Source organism: Trachypithecus francoisi, unplaced genomic scaffold (genome assembly GCF_009764315.1).
Source record: "Trachypithecus francoisi isolate TF-2019V2 unplaced genomic scaffold, Tfra_2.0 Contig01440, whole genome shotgun sequence".
Lineage (NCBI taxonomy): Eukaryota > Metazoa > Chordata > Mammalia > Primates > Cercopithecidae > Trachypithecus > Trachypithecus francoisi.
Window position 1 is genome coordinate 8,419,849 of NW_022681431.1, and position 17,646 is coordinate 8,437,494.

At 43.1% G+C, this 17,646-nt stretch overlaps 2 long non-coding RNA genes across 7 annotated transcripts in view; one reads left to right on the forward strand and one right to left on the reverse strand.

Annotated features, from left to right (window-relative positions):
• LOC117092897 overlaps positions 1-13,404 on the forward strand; it is a 30,289-nt gene extending 16,885 nt beyond the window's left edge. For 2 of the 6 annotated variants that reach the window (XR_004440957.1, XR_004440970.1), the window contains one exon: positions 10,149-10,340. This is a non-coding gene — a long non-coding RNA (uncharacterized LOC117092897). Of the gene's footprint in view, positions 1-6,142; positions 6,285-10,148; positions 10,342-13,298 lie in introns of those variants that run through there. The other 4 variants (XR_004440969.1, XR_004440959.1, XR_004440958.1 and 1 more) reach the window with 4 other exon arrangements.
• Positions 1-17,646, reverse strand: part of LOC117092907 — a 107,434-nt gene that overhangs the window by 5,749 nt on the left and 84,039 nt on the right. The gene's annotated exons all lie outside the window — the stretch shown is intronic.

Below are 17,646 nucleotides of genomic sequence, written 5' to 3' on the forward strand. Positions count from 1 at the left end.
TTGCAATCCTAATCTGTGATAAAACAGACTTTAAACCAACAAAGATCAAAGAGACAAAGAAGGCAATTACATAATGGTAAAGGGATCTATGCAACAAGAAGAGCAAACTATCCTAAATATATAAACACCCAATACAGGAGCACCCATATTCATAAAGCAAGTCCTTAGAGACCTACAAAGAGACTTAGACTCCCACACAATAATAGTGGGAGACTTTAACACCCCACTGTCAACATTAGATCAATGAGACAGAAAACTAACAAGGATATTCAGGACTTGAACTTAGCTCTGGACCAAGCAGACCTAATAGACATCTACAGAACTCTCCACCCCAAATCAACAGAATATATATTCTTCTCAGCACCACATCACACTTGTTCTAAAATTGGTCACTTAATTGGAAGTAAAACACTCCTCGGCAAATGTGAATGAATGGAAATCACAACAAACAGTCTCTCAGACCACAGTGCAATCAAATTAGAACTAGGATTAAGAAACTCACTCAAAACCACACAACTACATGGAAACTGAACAACCTGCTCCTGAATGACTACTGGGTACATAATGAAATGAAGGCAGAAATAAAGATGTTCTTTGAAACCAATGAGAACAAAGATACAACATACCAGAATCTCTGGGACACATTTAAAGCAGTGTGTAGAGGGAAATGTATAGCACTAAATGCCCACAAGAGAAAGCAGGAAAGATCTAAAATTGACACCCAAACATCACAATTAAAAGAACTAGAGAAGCAAGAGCAAACATTCAAAAGCTAGCAGAAGGCAAGAAATAACTAAGATCAGAGCAGAACTGAAGGACATAGAGACATGAAAAATCCTTTAAAAAATCAATGAATCCAGGAGCTGGTTTTTGGAAAAGATCAACAAAACTGATAGACCACTAGCCAGACTGAAAAACAAGATGAGAAAAGAATCAAATAGATGCAATAAAAAATGCTATAGGGGATATCACTGCTGACTGATCCCCCAGAAATACATACTACCATCAGAAAATACTATAAACACCTCTACACAAATGAATTAGAAAATCTAGAAGAAATGGATAAATTCCTGGACACATATACCCTCCCAAGACTAAACCAGGAAGAAGTCAAATCCCTGAATAGACCCATAACAAGTTCTGAAATTGAGGCAGTAATTTAATAGCCTACCAACAAAAAAAGTCCAGGACCAGATGGATTCACAGCTGAATTCTACCAGAGGTACAAGGAGGAGCTGGTACCATTCCTTCTGAAACATTCCAATCAATAGAAAAATGAGGCCAGCATCATCAGGATACCAAAACCTGGCAGAGAAGCAACAAAGAGAAAATTTCAGGCCAATATCCCTGATGAACATCAATGCAAAAATCCTTAATAAAATACAGGCAAACGGAATCCAGCAGCACATCAAAAAGCTTATCCACCACGATCAAGTTGGTTTGATACCTGTGATGCAAGGCTGGTTCAACATACACAAATCAATAAATGTAATCCATCACATAAACAGAACCCACAACAAAAAACCCATGATTATCTCAATAGATGCAGAAAAGGCCTTCAACAGAATTCAACACCCCTTCATGCTAAAAACTCTCAATAAACTAGGTATCAATGGAACATATCTCAAAATAGTAAGAGCTATTTATGACAAACCCACAGCCAGTATCATACTGAATGGGCAAACACTGGAAGCATTCCCTTTGAAAACCAGCACAAGACAAGGATACCCTCTCTTACCACTCCTGTTCAACATAGTATTGGAAGTTCTGGCCAGGGCAATCAGGCAAGAGAAAGAAATAAAGGGTATTCAAATAGGAAGAGAGGAAGTCAAATTGTATCTCTTTGCAGATGACATGAGTATATATTTAGAAAACCTCATTGTCTCAGGCCAAAATCTCCTTAAGCTGATAAGCAACTTCAGCAAAGTCTCGGGATACAAAATCAATGTCCAGAAATCACAAGCATTCCTATATACGAGTAACAGACAAACAGCCAAACCATGAGTGAACTCCCATTCACAATTGCTACAAAGAGAATAAACTACCTAGGAATCAAACTTACAAGGGATGTGAAGGACCTCTTCAAGGAGAACTACAAACCACTGCTTAATGAAATAAAAGAGGACACAAACAAATGGAAGAACATACCATGCTCATGGATAGGAAGAATCAATATCGTGAAAATGGCCATACTGCCCAAGGTAATTTATAGATTCAATACTATCCTCATTTACACTAGCATTGACTTTATTCACAGAATTGGAAAAAAACTACTCAAAAAAGAGCCTGCATAGCCAAGACAATCCTAAGCAAAAAGAACAAAGCTGCAGCCATCATGCTACCCGACTTCAAACTATACTACAAGGCTACAGTAACCAAAACAGCATGATACTGGTACCAAAACAGAGAGATAGACCAATGGAACAGGACAGATGCCTCAGAAATAACACCACATATCTACAACAATTTGATCTTTGACAAACCTGAGAAAAACAAACAATGGGGAAAAGATTCCCTATTTAATAAATGGTGTAGCAAAACTGGCTAGCCATATGAAGAAGACTGAAACTGGACCCATTCCTTACACCTTATACAAAAATCTACTCAAGATGGATTAAAGACTTAAACATAAGACCTGAAATCATAGAAATCCTAGGAAAAAACCTAGGCCACATCCTTCAGGACATAGGCATAGGCAAACACTTCAAGTCTAAAACACCAAAAGCAATGGCAACAAAAGCCAAAATTGACAAATGGGATCTAATTAAACTAAAGAACTTCTGCACAGCAAAAGAAACTATCAGAGTGAGCAGGCAACCTACAGAATGGGAGAAAAGTTTTGCAATCTGTCCATCTGACAAAGGGCTAATATCTAAAATCTACAAAGAACTTAAACAAATTTACAAGAAAAAAAAAACCCATCAAAAAGTGGGCAAAGGATATGGACAGACACTTTTCAAAAGAAGACATTTATGCAGCCAACAAACATATGAAAAAATGCTCATTATCACTAGTCATTAGAGAAATGCAAATCAAAACCACAATGAGATACCATCTCCTGCCAGTTAGAATGGCAATATTAAGTCAGGAAACAACAGATGCTAGAAAGGATGTGGAGAAATAGGAATGCTTTTACACTGTTGGTGGGAGTGTAAAGTAGTTCAACCATTGTGGAAGACAGCGTGGCAATTCCTCAAAATACCATTTGACCCTGCAATCCCATTACTGGATCAAAGGATTGTAAATTATTCTACTATAAAGACACATGCATGTGTATGTTTATTGTGGCACTATTCACAATAGCAAAAACTTGGAACCAACCCAAATGTCCATCAATGATAGACTGGATAAAGAAAATGTGGCACATATACACCATGGAAAACTATGCAGTCATAAAAAAGAATGAGTTCATGGCCCTTGCAGGGACATGGATGAAGCTAGAAACCATCATTCTCAGCAAAGTAACACAAGAACAGAAAACCAAACATGACAAGGTCTCACTCATAAGTGGGAGTTGAACAATGAGAAGACATGGATACAGGGAGGGGAACATCACACACTGGGGCCTGGTGGGGGATGGCTTGGGGAGGGATAGCATTAGAAGAAATACCTAATGTGGGGGACAGGTTGATGGGTGCAGCAAACCACCATGACACGTGTATACCTATGTAACAAACCTGCACATTCTGCACATGTACCCCAGAACTTAAAGTATAATTAAAAAATAAAAACAGAAAGATAATGACAACTCTTAGGAATGTTGTGAAGTTTAGATAATGCATCGAAGATGCTCAGTGGATGATGTGGAATCTAGCATTTGCTCTATAAATGATGGCTAATATTAACTCATCAATGATAGCTACAATTAAACTGTTACTAACAATAACCTAAAGGATTATTGCCTAGAAAGTAATGTATGGAGTAATCGGGCAGGGGATGAGGGTAAAGAAGGAGTTAGCCAGCAAGGAAGGGGTTGACTATGGAACAAGTGATCAGGAGGCAGGAAGACCTTTGGAGAAACAGGAGGTGGGCCTGTGATTAGGCCAGCAATGGCAGAGTGGAGTCAGGCTGGGCCCCGAGCTGATGGCTAAGGCACTCTAGAAGCTGCTAGAGTATCTGTGGGGAAGCCTGAGATATAGAGGTGAGATAAGACGCCCAATTTTAAAAAATGTTTTTTTAGTGACAGGATCTCATTCGGGCACCCAGACTGGAGTGCAGTGGCATGAACTCCTGGACTCAGATGTCCTCCCACTTCAACCTCCTGAGTAGCTGGAATTACAAGAATGAGTCATCATACCTAGCTAATTTTTTTGTCTTTTGTAAAGACAAGGTCTCACTAGTCTTAAACTCACGGCCTCAAGCAATTCTCCTCCTTCAGCTTCCCAAAATGCTGGAATTACAGGCATTAGCTGCCACACCCAGCCCACGGCTCCCCATTTTTGACCTTCATCCCCATATCTTGGATGCAAGACACCCAAAAAAGCAGCATGGCAATTATCCCGAAAATAGGCCACCCAGGACCAGTGCACAGCCCCTGCCTTTGTTAAGATCTGATAGAGAGAGCTCAAAGGCAGGCCTCCCTGGGCACTGCCAGCTACTGGGTCTTTCTAAGCTTTGGAATCCTCAAACCTGCCAAATGCAGTGTGGAGCAGCTTAAGGGCCACCTATAGGTGAACTAGCCATGCATCGTGGGCCTTAGTCTTTCTCTTTGACACCTCCATTGCTCCCAGGTAAGGCGTGCTCAGAGCTGGCGTTTCCTCTAATAAAGCTGTATCCATTGCCATATGGTGAAAAGAATTCTGGCACCCCACAGCCACTTTCCTTATTGATGATGATGGTAATAATAATAATTTTATGGTACTTTTATTCAACATAAGCTACAAACAGAAAATAGTGCCTTCGATCAGCAAATGTGTCACACTTTTTTTCTGTCAGAGCCCCACACTTGCATACATACAATACACATATAGAGCTCACATTTAGTGTTCTCAATGATGCTGTAAGATAGTTGTCATTTTCCTCATTCTCAGGCAAGGCACCTGAGCCTTGGGGTGATGAAAGAGATTACTTAGATGATCAGAGACTGAGAAAGTGCTGATGTTGGGACACCCAGGGAGGTCTTATTGGAGCAGGGCTGGGCTCGAATCAGGGAAGGAAGCTGAGAACCTGGAATCCCAGGCTGAGCCTGGCCAAGTGTCCACCTACAGGGAGTTCCAGAGGTTAGGGCACTAAGTCCAAGAAGTTGTGAGCAGGAAACCAGAGTGAGAAGAGCTGGCCAAAATTGGTGAGGTGGGGAGAATACATGAAGGCCTGATTAGAGATCAAGGTGAATTTGAAAAGCTAATGCAAAGAGAAAGTGAGATAACCAGAGACTGAGGAGACCCAGGACTTTCAGAGATGAGTTTCAGGCAGAATTCTCCCCGAATGCCACTGGTAAGACACTCTCATTAGGATGGGTTTGGTCCCTAAAGCAGACTGACATCACTGGACACTTTGACTCTAATTCCAGGCCAGTGCTATCTCCCAAGATCCTTATCCTGAGGTTCACATGTGTATAGAATTTTGTGTCTGTGTGTCTGCAGATGTGTGTGCTCTTAGGAAGATGGTTCATAGCTTTTATTATGTAGTCAACGGGATCTTTGTGCTCTCCCACCTAAGCAACTCAGCTGCCTTCACCACATATGCTTGCCGCCAGCCCCTGACCAACTTCGTTCTGAAATTTCATGTCCTGCCCAATTGTTTCTAGTCCGGGAGGATTTTCTATGAGCCACTCTTCTAACTCACCTTCAATGAATTGATTAATTGATTGATAAGAACTTCTTTGGTGTCTAAACCAGTACTAGACACCACAATAAATATAGCAATTACTTAAGGCACAGTCCCACCCCCAAGATTCCCCTTAAGATCTGGGCTTGGAGACAAGAGAAAGCGTGAGGAGCTGACTAAAAGACAGCATAAAAGTCAGACATAGAGACGTTACCGGTCAGAAGAGGAGAGATGAGTGAGATGGCCACACGTGTTGGCTGTGGTCAGGTGGGAAAAGACTGTGACCTTGGACCCAGACCATCTGGGTTTTAGTTCTCACTACCACCTGCTGCACACTGTTGGGTGAAGGATTAATGTCTCTCATTTGCAAAAATAGGGATCAGAGCATTTATGCTGTCGGTGTTGTTACCAACACAATGGAGGTTTATTTAAGTTCATGTGGGTGCAAATGCCACGTGAGTGCAAGTGCCTAGATGAGGAAAATAGTCCACGATGCTCCAAGCTCATCATGAGCACCACAGGTATTTATTTTAAAAGTATATATTGTTGGATTTTCCTATCTATGAATATCTTATACATTGAATCACATTTTGCAATCTTTTTCCATCCCAAGTATATTGTAATGGTCACCTATGTTAATAGAGGGAGTTCTGGTTAATTCTTTTGCACTTACTATACATCGCCACGCTGTATTTATACCTTCTTTTGTTGGTAGATTTTCCCTCAAAATATTTACTATTATAAATATTTCTGTTATAATCATACTTGCAGATGTGCAAGAGTTTCTCCTGAAGTGGATTTGCTGGCTGGTAGAGTATTTGCATTTTATGCTTTGTCAGAAAACCACATTATTTTCCAAGTACTTGGACTAATTTACACTGTCATCTCTAGTGTATGAAAATTCCATTGCCTTGCTGATATTTGATATTGTCAGACTCAGGAAATTCTGCGTCTGATTTTGATGGCACTAAATAGCAGATGGTTGTCATTTCCATTCCTCTAATAACTATTGTGAATCAGTGTTGTTATGTTAAATGCCTCGTGATATCTTTGTCCTGATTTCTTATTGATTCATAAAAGTTCTTTATATATTCTGAATACTAACCCTTTCTGTTTATGTAGCAAACATCTTCTCACAGTTTTGGCTTGCTTTTTGAATTTCTTTATGGTCTCTTGATGAACACCTATAATTCTTGAAATGAATTACTATTTAAGGCAAGGCTATGAAGACCCAACTTGTTGGTTACTTAATAGACTTTGATAATAAATGAGAACATCAAGGATGGTAGGGTGGGCTGAATACATATGACTTAGAGAAAGAAAATGACAAGCTCAGTCCTTTAAACTCTCATTCAAGGTAACGTCAGGAAACCAGATGTTTCTATAATTGCACTAAAATATTATCTCATCGACCATAGCTATATAACCAAGGTACCTAAAAATTCATTGCAAAATTTGATCTTGTAGCTTGAGAACTACTACACAAATTGAATTTATGACTCTCCTAAATTTCTTATGTAAAAGTGAGGGCACTGATTAAGGAAGAAAGGGATGTGAGCATTGGCAGGTGGATATTTTGGTAAATTTGGATGAACTTAAGCCAAGATGCTCCCTCCTTAAAAAATTCCACTTACCAGCAGAAGCAGCCCATCTTTCTGTACCAAAAACATCAGCCTATCCTTGCTTAAAGGTCAGCTAAAAACCCCGACTGAAGCAGTAACCTTGCATAGGTGGACTGATGTCTTTTAAGACCCACCTTCACCACTCGCAATCGCCTACAGGGCTCAGGGAAATGGTTATTTTACATAGTGAACGAATTGCAAGGTCGAGCTAATTCAAACGATAAAAAAAATAGGAGTATGTGTGGCAATAGATTTCAGGAGTGCCAGATCAGAGAAAAAGAAACACTGTGTAGAATCGGGTCAAATGTATTGATATGAGTGCACTTAATGAAGATTATAGATTTGGTGTGTTAGTTAGAACAGCTGAGAAGTGCCCTAACAGTGTGCTTGGAAGGTTGATTGCAACTTGAAATCAGCGAACTACAGTGAATGATGAAGCCACATTTCTTTGATATAATACAGAGGAAGAAATCCAACCTCTGCAAAGACATGGGCAAACTGGAGTGGATGTGTCGTATGTGAGACCCACTTATCCTCACTCTAATATCTCCCTGGAGGGCTCAGAGGACACTTTCTTCACCAAAAAGCAAACAAATAAATAAAAACCAAATACCAACAATAAAACAAAACAAAACAAACAAACTGGGAAATAGACTGGTGAAGGGGAAGCCAGCCTCCTTGAAGAGCTCTATAGGGCCTGTTCTCTGTAGGAAGGATGGGTCATGGTAGATGGTTCTGTAATTTTGGTGGAGATGATGGTACCCAGCAGTGGTAGAAGCCAAGGGGCAGCCCTTAACCAACAAAACCACAATGGGCACCTTTGCTGAAAAAAAAAAATGCAATAGGGCCTAAAAAGCAGCTAATATCAATGAACGTTTATTAAGCATTTATAATACACTAGGCATTGTAAAAAATGCTTTCTGTACATCCTCATTGCATAGTCACAGTGACAATGAGAGGGAAGTGCTACAGTATTTTCCCATTTTACAGATGAAGCTCTTGGGGCTCAGAGACGTTAAATAACTTGCCCTCTCTCACCAAAGAAGGTGGGAGAGGGCAAGTTATGTTAAATAACCTTCTTTGGTGGGAGAGGGCAAGTTATTTAACATCTCTAAGTTTGACTTATGGTAATCATAATGGGTAGACTCATAATGAGTAGACTTCAAAGGAGTCTTTGGTAGAACCTAATTGATTTGTGGAATGCTTAGTAATGAAATTAGTTTGTTACTAACTCAGTCTCTAGGGCTGAAAGTGATGTTTTACTTGATATAAATAATTGAAAAAGTTCCAAGACTGATGACCCAAATCTTGGCACCAAAAGTTGTGGCCCTTCACCTAATTCTAAGAACTGAGGCAGTTCACCAACCCAGAGACTCTTGATTAAAGGAGAGACTAGGTGACTAAGGAAGGACTCTACATCCCCGATGTGAGTTTATGCTGCGTATTTGTTTTCCTAAACTTCACCCACAGAGACCTATAGCCATTTATCATGATTCGTATGCCTGGAAGAAAGGGAACTAACCAGTCTTTGGTGAGGTAGATTACTAAATATTTGCTGAGACCTGACACTAATCCCTAATCCCCGAAGATCACAGACATTACTATAGTCTACCAATTAGAGCAAAGCCTGATGGAGATCAGAGGCCACCCCACACAGCATGGGTGTGGCCCATCTTACACTGAGGGTGAGATCACTCAATGTCTTGGCTCTGTGTGGAGGTCTCTAACTCAACTCCCCCAGCCCCTTGCATGGATCCAGATTTTGTCTCTTGCCTCTGTACAACTACGGAAATAGAGGTTCCAATCACTGGGGATTGGCAGAAGCCCAGGACTTTAGTATAGCTTCACAACTGCTGTAGGTGAGGTCTTTAGCTGGTCTTTAAGCAAGGATAAGCTGGTATTTGGGGTGGGGGAGAATGGGCTGCCTCTGCTGGCAAGTGAAATTTTTCAGGGAGGGAGCATCATTGTACTTACATTCATCCAAATTGACCAAAGTGTCCTCCTTCCAATTCTCCGATTTGTGTTTTTACTTCATTTTTTACTTCTAGGGATTTCGCTTTTTCTCTTGTCAATTCAGCGCATGCATTAAAAAATATGGTTACTTTTTTCAATTTTATCAGCACTTCTAGATGCTTACAAAGAGGAGGAATTATATTACCTACTCTGGGAAAATTTTTTTTTATCATAGTACCAACAGCACTTAGCACTTTTGATTTGTGCCATAAGTAGATACATACAGATGTTTTCCATTCTACCAGATGCTAAGTTCCTGGTGCAGGTAAGGGACTGACTGTCTCCTTTATTATTATTATTATTTTATGAGCTCAGTTCAACAAACACATAGGGAATGCTTACACTGTGTTAGGCACCATGCTGGGTGCTGAGGAAGCAAGCCCGGGGTTCTTATATTTATTTTCTATAAGAACAACTCTCTAGCTAGCACCCTCCATTTACTGGGATCTCTCTGTGCTAAGTGCTGAAACATCCCCTGCACATTCTGTGATTTTGCCTATGCTGCTTTTTCACACCTGAAATACCTTCTTCTCCACCCTTTTCCTAGCCTACTGCTACCTGCTTTTGAAGGATACTAAGTCCCACTGTTTTCATGAATCTTACTCTATATTGAATATTAGAGAGGCTCTGTCTCTTCTCTTTCTTTGAATATAATATTGCCATTTGTGCTGATTGATGTAAAATGTGAGTACTTATTTCTTCATGTAATTTAATATTGTCAACCTCCCCACTCCGATTCTCTGCTAGATTTCAAGCTCCCTGAAGATGAAGGCTGAATCCTGCACCTCACTTGTATCCTCCATGGCTCATTGAACAAGTGCTGACTACACGGAGACTGCTCAATAAATATTGAATAATTCACGAGGGACTCAATAAATAACGATTGCTTAATTGATTAGCTCCATCAATAAATCTTGCTTTGAACAGAGGTACAGCCATTGAAGATACTCAAAAGGCAATCTGGGTCACTGTGCCTCCGGATAGGGGAAAGCTCTGTGAATATAAGGTCTGGTGGGAGAAGGCAAGTTATTTAACCTCTCTAAGCCCCAGGAGCTTCATCTGTGAAATGGGAAAATACTGTAGTGCTTCCCTCTCATTGTCACTGTGACAATGCAATGAGGATGATGCACAGAAGGCATTTATCATACTGCCTAGTCCATTATAAATGCTTAAAAAATATTAATTGATATTAGCTACTCATTGATCTTAAGAACTGGATTGAAAGAAACACCATGAGAAAAATTTCTTTCTGTGGCCATAGTACCCAACAGCTTCATGTTTTAGAAGCATTGTACCACTTTACTCCCCCAATATTCTTGTGAGGTCACCAAGAGTGTAAGTAGTCTGTACAAGTGAGTGGGTCATAGGGTCATTTGGAGACTGTCGTTAACTCCTGATACATGGTCCCTTCTGTGACCCTGACTGTGATGGGAAGGGTCAGGGAAGGAGTGGTAGATGCATTGACACATCTCGCTGTTCCATACACATGTCCTAAGAACTTACTAGGTACCAGGCACTGTGCTGTACACCAGGATTTCAGCTGTAAAAGTACAGTCAAAGTCCTTACAAACCATAGAAAGGGGCCATCAGGAGCTATGGATGCTCATGACCAGAGCCCGTTACTGTCTGTTGGAGGAGAGGCTGTCAAGAAAGACTTCCTAGAGGAAGTGACACTTGGGATGAGACCAAATAGATGAGATGGGAGTGATGTGGGACCCCCCACAGCAGCTGCCATAGGGGTGTAAGATGGAGAAGACAGTGTGTCCATGGCTGCATCAGACCCAGACTGGGGACTAAGCTACAGTCATGGATGTTCTGGCTGTGCCTCCTGTGCAACGGAATCAGGAGGTCAGCAGCTCAAAGAAATGCCTCTACTCAGGATCTCTGCATTCCCTCTCTCTCCTTCCTGGGCCACTCAGCCACCTCCTGGGAGAGAGAATACAGAAAGCTGATTTCTCCCACCTAATGCTTGAAACGGGAAGGAAGAAGAGAAGGTGACCGCCTGGATCTCTTACTTGGGATGGAGTGTTGTCATGGAAACAACTTTTCACCCTAGGATTTTTGGGGGCTGTCAATAAGTGACAACCAGAGCTGGGACACTGGCTGGAGAGGCCACGAAAGGCCATGAGAGGTGATTTCCCACCTGCCTTCTTCCTCCAGAGCTTACCACTTGCAGCAGTCTCTTCCACCCCACCCCCAACCCACATACATCCTCTCGTCACATAAACATCTCCTTCAGTGGTACCTACTGACTTTTAGCCTTCTAAACCAGAAAGAAAAACAGTGATGAGTTACCAGTCTACAGCATTTCACCCACATTTATCTCATTTAATACTCTTAACAACCTTGAAATTCATTCATTCATTCCTAGAACAAATATGTATCAAGGACCAACTCTATACCAGGTGTAAGCTTTATTATGCTGTTGTCATCTTATGAATGAGGGTATGGAGCCTCAGAAAGGTTAAGTGACCTACCTTGGGTCACACACTGAGTAAATAATAAAGTCAATGAACAGATTATAGAGATCAAGTCGGCTGGGCTAACTTCAAATACTTTTTCCGCTATAGTGGAAAACACTTTTCAAATTAATTGGTCTTTGGATTATTCCATATGGCGTTTTTATGAAAAAAAAGAATAAATTCTGGGCATGCCAAGCAAACAATGGCTAACTGCTTTCATCAAAGAGTTCATTGGCAAATTACATTCATTGCCTATCTACCCTATTGGGAACCAAACAAAACAAAAATGTGAAGTCAAGTCCTTTGTCTTTCTTCAATGCCTACTCCTATCACTCTTTCCAAGAAAGGCTCTGATACTTACACAGAGGTATAAGCAACAAAAATACCTTGATCAAGACCAGCCTGGCCAACATGGTGAAACTCCATCTTTACTAAAAATACAAAAATCAGCTGGGTTTGGTGGCAGGTGCCTATAATCCCAGCTACTCAGGAGGCTGAGGCAGGAGAATCACTTGAACCTGAAAGGCAGAGGTGCAGTGAGCTGAGATCACACCACTGCATTCCAGCCTGGCGAGAGAGTGAGGCTCCATCTCAAAAAAAAAAAAAAAAAAAAAAAAAAAAAAAAAAAAAAAAAAGCTTTCTGGATGAGAATTGTGAGTATTATGTCCTGCAAGGGTGGGGCTAGAACACTTGCTGCCGTTCCCACAGTGGAGGTCTGCTTTTGCAAACTCAACAACAACGGAAAGCACCTGTTCAGTCTTAGGCATGGTAGAAATTTGTGGGGGAGGGAGAAATGCAGAACCCACAAGCCATGTTGTGTTGGAAGAGAGAGAAAGTAAAAAGTTTGAAACACCGTGGTGTCATAAAACCAGCCAGAAGAACTGATTTTGGGGATTAAGAGTGACTAAATTGTTGGCCGGACATAGTGGCTCATGCCTGGAATCCCAGCACTTTGGGAGGCTGAGGCGGGTGGATCACGAGATCAGGAGTTCAAGACCAGACTGACCAACATGGTGAAACTCCGTCTCTCCTAAAAATAAAAAATTAGCCAACTTTGGTGGCACACGCCTGTAGTCCCAGCTACTCAAGAGACTGAGGCAAGAGAATTGCTTGAGCCCGGGAGGCAGAGGCTGCAGTGAGCTGAGATCACGCCACTGCACTCCATCCTGGGCGACAGAGCGAGACTTTGTCTCCAAAAAAAGAGTGACTACATTGTCACATTTGCTTTTTCCTTTTCTACCCCCCTCCGTGCATGTGCAAACCCATTAGAAAAGCAACAAGCAGGGCTGGTGAAGGAATCAGAGGGAAGGCTTCTCTCATACTCTGTCTCCCATATAGGAGCATAGTCCCCGAGTTTTAAGTCTTACTGCTGCCACTTTCTGATTGAGTGTCTTTTAGTAATTTATACTCTGAGTCACAATTTTCTCATCTGCAGAATGAGTTTAATAATAGCAGCCTTGCAGAGTCATCATGAGGACCCAGTGTAACCATCTGCATATGAGACAGGAGCAGCCAGCACCATGGAACAAGGTAAGGTTTGGAGGGAAAGAGGCCCTGCTCAGGACATGCCTCTACACACTGACCTATGTGACCATCAGAAACTCACCACACCTCCAGCCTCATCCACCTCACTTTTCATACGAGAAAAGTAACAAACTTATGCTTTGTTGGAATCAAAGGCGGTAACAAGTAAATGTAATAATGCTGTTAAACTGTCAAGTCCTATTCAGATGAAAAGATACACCATCACCTTTCTCCTAAGCAGGGCATTATTCCTCAATGAATACCTACAATCAAGGTGTTCCCAGGCCCCACATATGCACTGCCAGTGCCAGTGCTGGGGTATTACAAAGGAGCAGAAGTTGTGGGCCCCTCCCGGCTGGAGAATAACATTAAGGTAACCCTAAGCAGGATGTGAGGACGGTTTAGACTGCACTGTCTCAGTGACTTGCTGGGGTAAGGAGGAGGCACAGGATATGGGAAAGACCTGTAGATGAGGCCATGGAGGAGCTGAGGCTGTGACGGGTCCGGGAGGATGAGCATCCTGAGTGTCCCGGCCTGAATGCCTCCAGAGGCAGACAAAGACTGGGCAAAAGGAGTTCGCATGAGAGATGTGCAGATGTTCTCATCAAGCCCAAGGGAGAGTAAGAATGTGAGTCAGGACAGGCAGCAAGGCCCAGAAAGCGTCCATTGTTGTGCAAGTCATCCCTGTTTGCAACTGGGCTCAACCCTGCCGAGGGGCCAGGAAGCTGCGGTGTGTAGTGCCCCATCGAATTGCCAGTGCTTCCTGCCAGGAGCTTTCTGACATTCCCTTGGCTGGAGAATGTCCTCAGGCCAAGAGACACAGAGAGCTGAGGACTGCAGGCTGGTAGGCTGAGGGGATACGAATGGGGCACCGGTAGCATCTGCTAGCTTTGGCAGATGGGAGCTAGGGCCACTCCATGCTAAGGGACAGCATGAACAAAAGGAAGAAGATGGGTTCAATGAGGAGCTCGCCACGCTTTGCTCCAGAGGGAGAGTATTTGAAATTGGGACTATTGACAGAAATCACCAAATATATGAGGGGCAGCAAGGAAACTCTAAGAGGGTAAAGTGGGCAGCAGTGTGGAGCTGCTGGGCACCACTGATGGTGGGAGGTGTTACAGAGGGAAATGCCTCTTGTTCTGGGGTGATGAGCTTCTTGCAGCACCGGCTGGGGCCTGCAGTTGGACAGTGGTGACTGGATGAGTGGCCAGGCATGGTTCCACTCAATGCTGGTCAATGAACTCTCCCCTGGCAGTTTGCAAAGCTCAGGCCCACAGCTCACTGTGGAACTGGAAGTGCCATAGCACCCACCCTTGCCGCCAAGCCATGCCCCACTTCTGCTGCTAAATGGAGAAAGGACGGAGCCTACCTTAGAAACCAGAGACCTGACAAAGTGGGCGGGACAGGAGGTTCCTGGCAAGCAGACAGACAGAACTACAGAATGCCACGAGAGAAAGGAAGATGGTTGGTCTTTCGGTCAGAAGTGCCGGCTGGACGTGGAGCACTGCTACAGTGACTGGCGCAGCCACCACTATGAGCAGCAACTCTCCCAGACCCTCCTTCACCTGCAACTCATCCCAGTGGCTGCTCCTCTTGAATGGCCGGGGCGAGAGGGATACTGCATGCGATGGGACTGATAAACCGATTCAAATAGCGTTAGACTCACTCACCGATACTGTCTCATTGAAACACATTGCTCATTTATTCCCCTTCATCAGCCTTTGAGACACAGTCATTGTTTTCCAGATGAGCTAAGGGAAGCCCGGAGAGATCAAGTGACCTGCTCAAGGGTATTTGGCTGCTGGGGGCTGAACCCTCTCATTGCAACCAGGTTCATTTGGCTCCAAGTCCTGTGTGCTCTTTATGAAGTCATAGCAAGGCCTGGACTAGGGTGACAAAGGACAGGTGTCTATGAAGCGGGACTTAAGGAGGCACTGGCCCTCAGGGGCACGCGAGGGCAGGGTGAGCACCTGAGAGTGAGGGCCTCCTTAAAGTCTGCGGTCCGGGGTCCTTTAGTCCCCTAATTCCAGAGCAGAAGAGAAAGCCTTCAAAGCTAGCTGCTGCCCGAAGAGCCTCAGACTTACTCCCCTGGGGCAGCAAAGCAGTTTTCTTTACCCACAGGGCCCTGGAGTGCTGACTGGGAGATGGGGCTGTCAGGGACTCATGGGGAAGAATAGCACATTTGCTACAAACTCATTCAGCTTAGTTTTACCCTGTGGCTGCCTCTGTAGTATCATTTGTGACACCAGGAATGTGTTCCATACCAACTGAATAGCTTCTCTTCCCATTCATGCCAGTGCCTGGAACTATACAATCATTCATTCATTCATTCATTCATTCATTTGTAGCCTTCCTCTTTATATAGGCTTAGAGAGCCACTACATGAAGCCAAGCCTTATGTCATGCAGCAGAGATACTGAGGTGAGGTTGAAGAAAACACACGGGTCTCTCCTTTCGTGGACTCCAATGACATGGTAATTCGAAGTCATTCGCAGATTGCTCCCAGCAAGTGGAAAGCAGTGAGAACTCTGAACCAAGCCTTCTCTGGACTTCAGGGAAGTCCCTCTAAGGAAGTGGTGTCTAAACTGGAACTCCACTGCCTCTTGTATGTCTACCCTGCAGTTCCTCCATTTAAGGGTTTCTGGGAACACTAAAATATATAGTGTGAGTGGATTTGGCCCTCTCTGAGCCTGAGAGAGTAGGTGTGCAGTAAAAGTTAAGGCTTGCTAGCTAGGAGTCTTATGGCTCCTTATAGGGCTGAGACTTGACCCTGTGACTCCAGCCTAGGGTTATGTAAGGATGTGGCTGACCTCAGAGGAGTCCACGGGAACTATAGCTGTGCATCCGGAACCCATTTATTTGCTGACACTTCTCATTTCCTTTCAGAACAAACCTACATTCCTAGGCCTATACTTTTCTTGAGAAAATGGGTTTATTATAAGTCACTCGATAAAACACCCTACCATGGCTTCCCAGTACAAACCCTAGTTTCAATTAAGTCTTATTTTCTTGCTTCCTGAACTGATGATCCCCAAATCTATCTATCTGTTCATTAGGATCACCTGAAGACCTATTAAAATGTCCAACGTCCAGGCCACACCCCAGATCAATTAAATCAATTACTGAGGCTAAGATCAATATGTTTTTAACCTTCCCAGTCGGAATTGGAATTTCAACCGCTCGTCAGTTTCTCCTACGCACACAGGTTGATATGAGCGCGATTGTGGGGCTGGTGTTGCCATCTCTCCCTCCCTCTTAAACTTCTCCTACTAGAGCTACAATACTTGTAGGCCCTTGGATAGCTGTGCTTTTCGAATTCTTACCCTTCCACTGTTCTACCTCTTTTATTCAAGGCAGCCTTTCATACGTGCATTTATTCTTTCATTCACTTACAAGAATATACTGAATATGGATTCTAGGAACTAGGAATGAATTGTTGACCTTGGGCTAGGGTGAGAACATTTGAATGGTTCTTCGTGGTGACCCCCTCCCCTGCCCCCATAAAAGCCTCTCTCCTTCCTTCCTTCCAGTCCACTGATGGATGGGCCCAGGCAGTGCCAACCGTTTCCTTGCTTGTAGTCAGTGTCCTGCCTACCAAGTAATGCCTGCCTTCCCCTCCTGTTGGAGGGTGTAGTCATCCGTTTTCACACTGCCAATGAAGACATATCCCAGACTGGGTAATTTATAAAGAAAAAGAGGTTTAATGGACTCACAGTTCCACATGGCTGGGGAGGCCTCACAATCATGGTGGAAGGTGAGGAGGAGCAAAGTTATGTCTTACATGGTGGCAGGCAAGAGAGACAGAGAGCCAAGTGAAAGGGGAAATCCCTTATAAAACCATCAGACCTCATCAGACTTATTCACTACCATGAGAGCAGTACGGGGGAAACTGCCCCCATGATTCAATTATCTCCACCAGGTCCCTCCCACAGCATATAGGAATTATAAGAGCTACAATTCAAGATGAGATTTGGGTGGGGCACAGCCAAACCATATCAGAGGGTCCAAATGCAACTCTTCTAGAGTTAACTACCAATTCCCAAAACCTCTTGGCTGTTTGTTTCACAGAGATATATTTTTGAGGTCGTAGTAAAAAATAATTTTAAAAACATGCCCTGATAAGTCTGGGTTCCTGAAATGGAGGGAGTGAATCCTTCAGCCCTAGTAGCCCTGAATGAGTCCTGTCTTCTGAACTTGACTCCAAGCCTCCCTAACGGCAGCAGTGATTTCCAGTCCTCAAATGACACAGTCAAAACTCT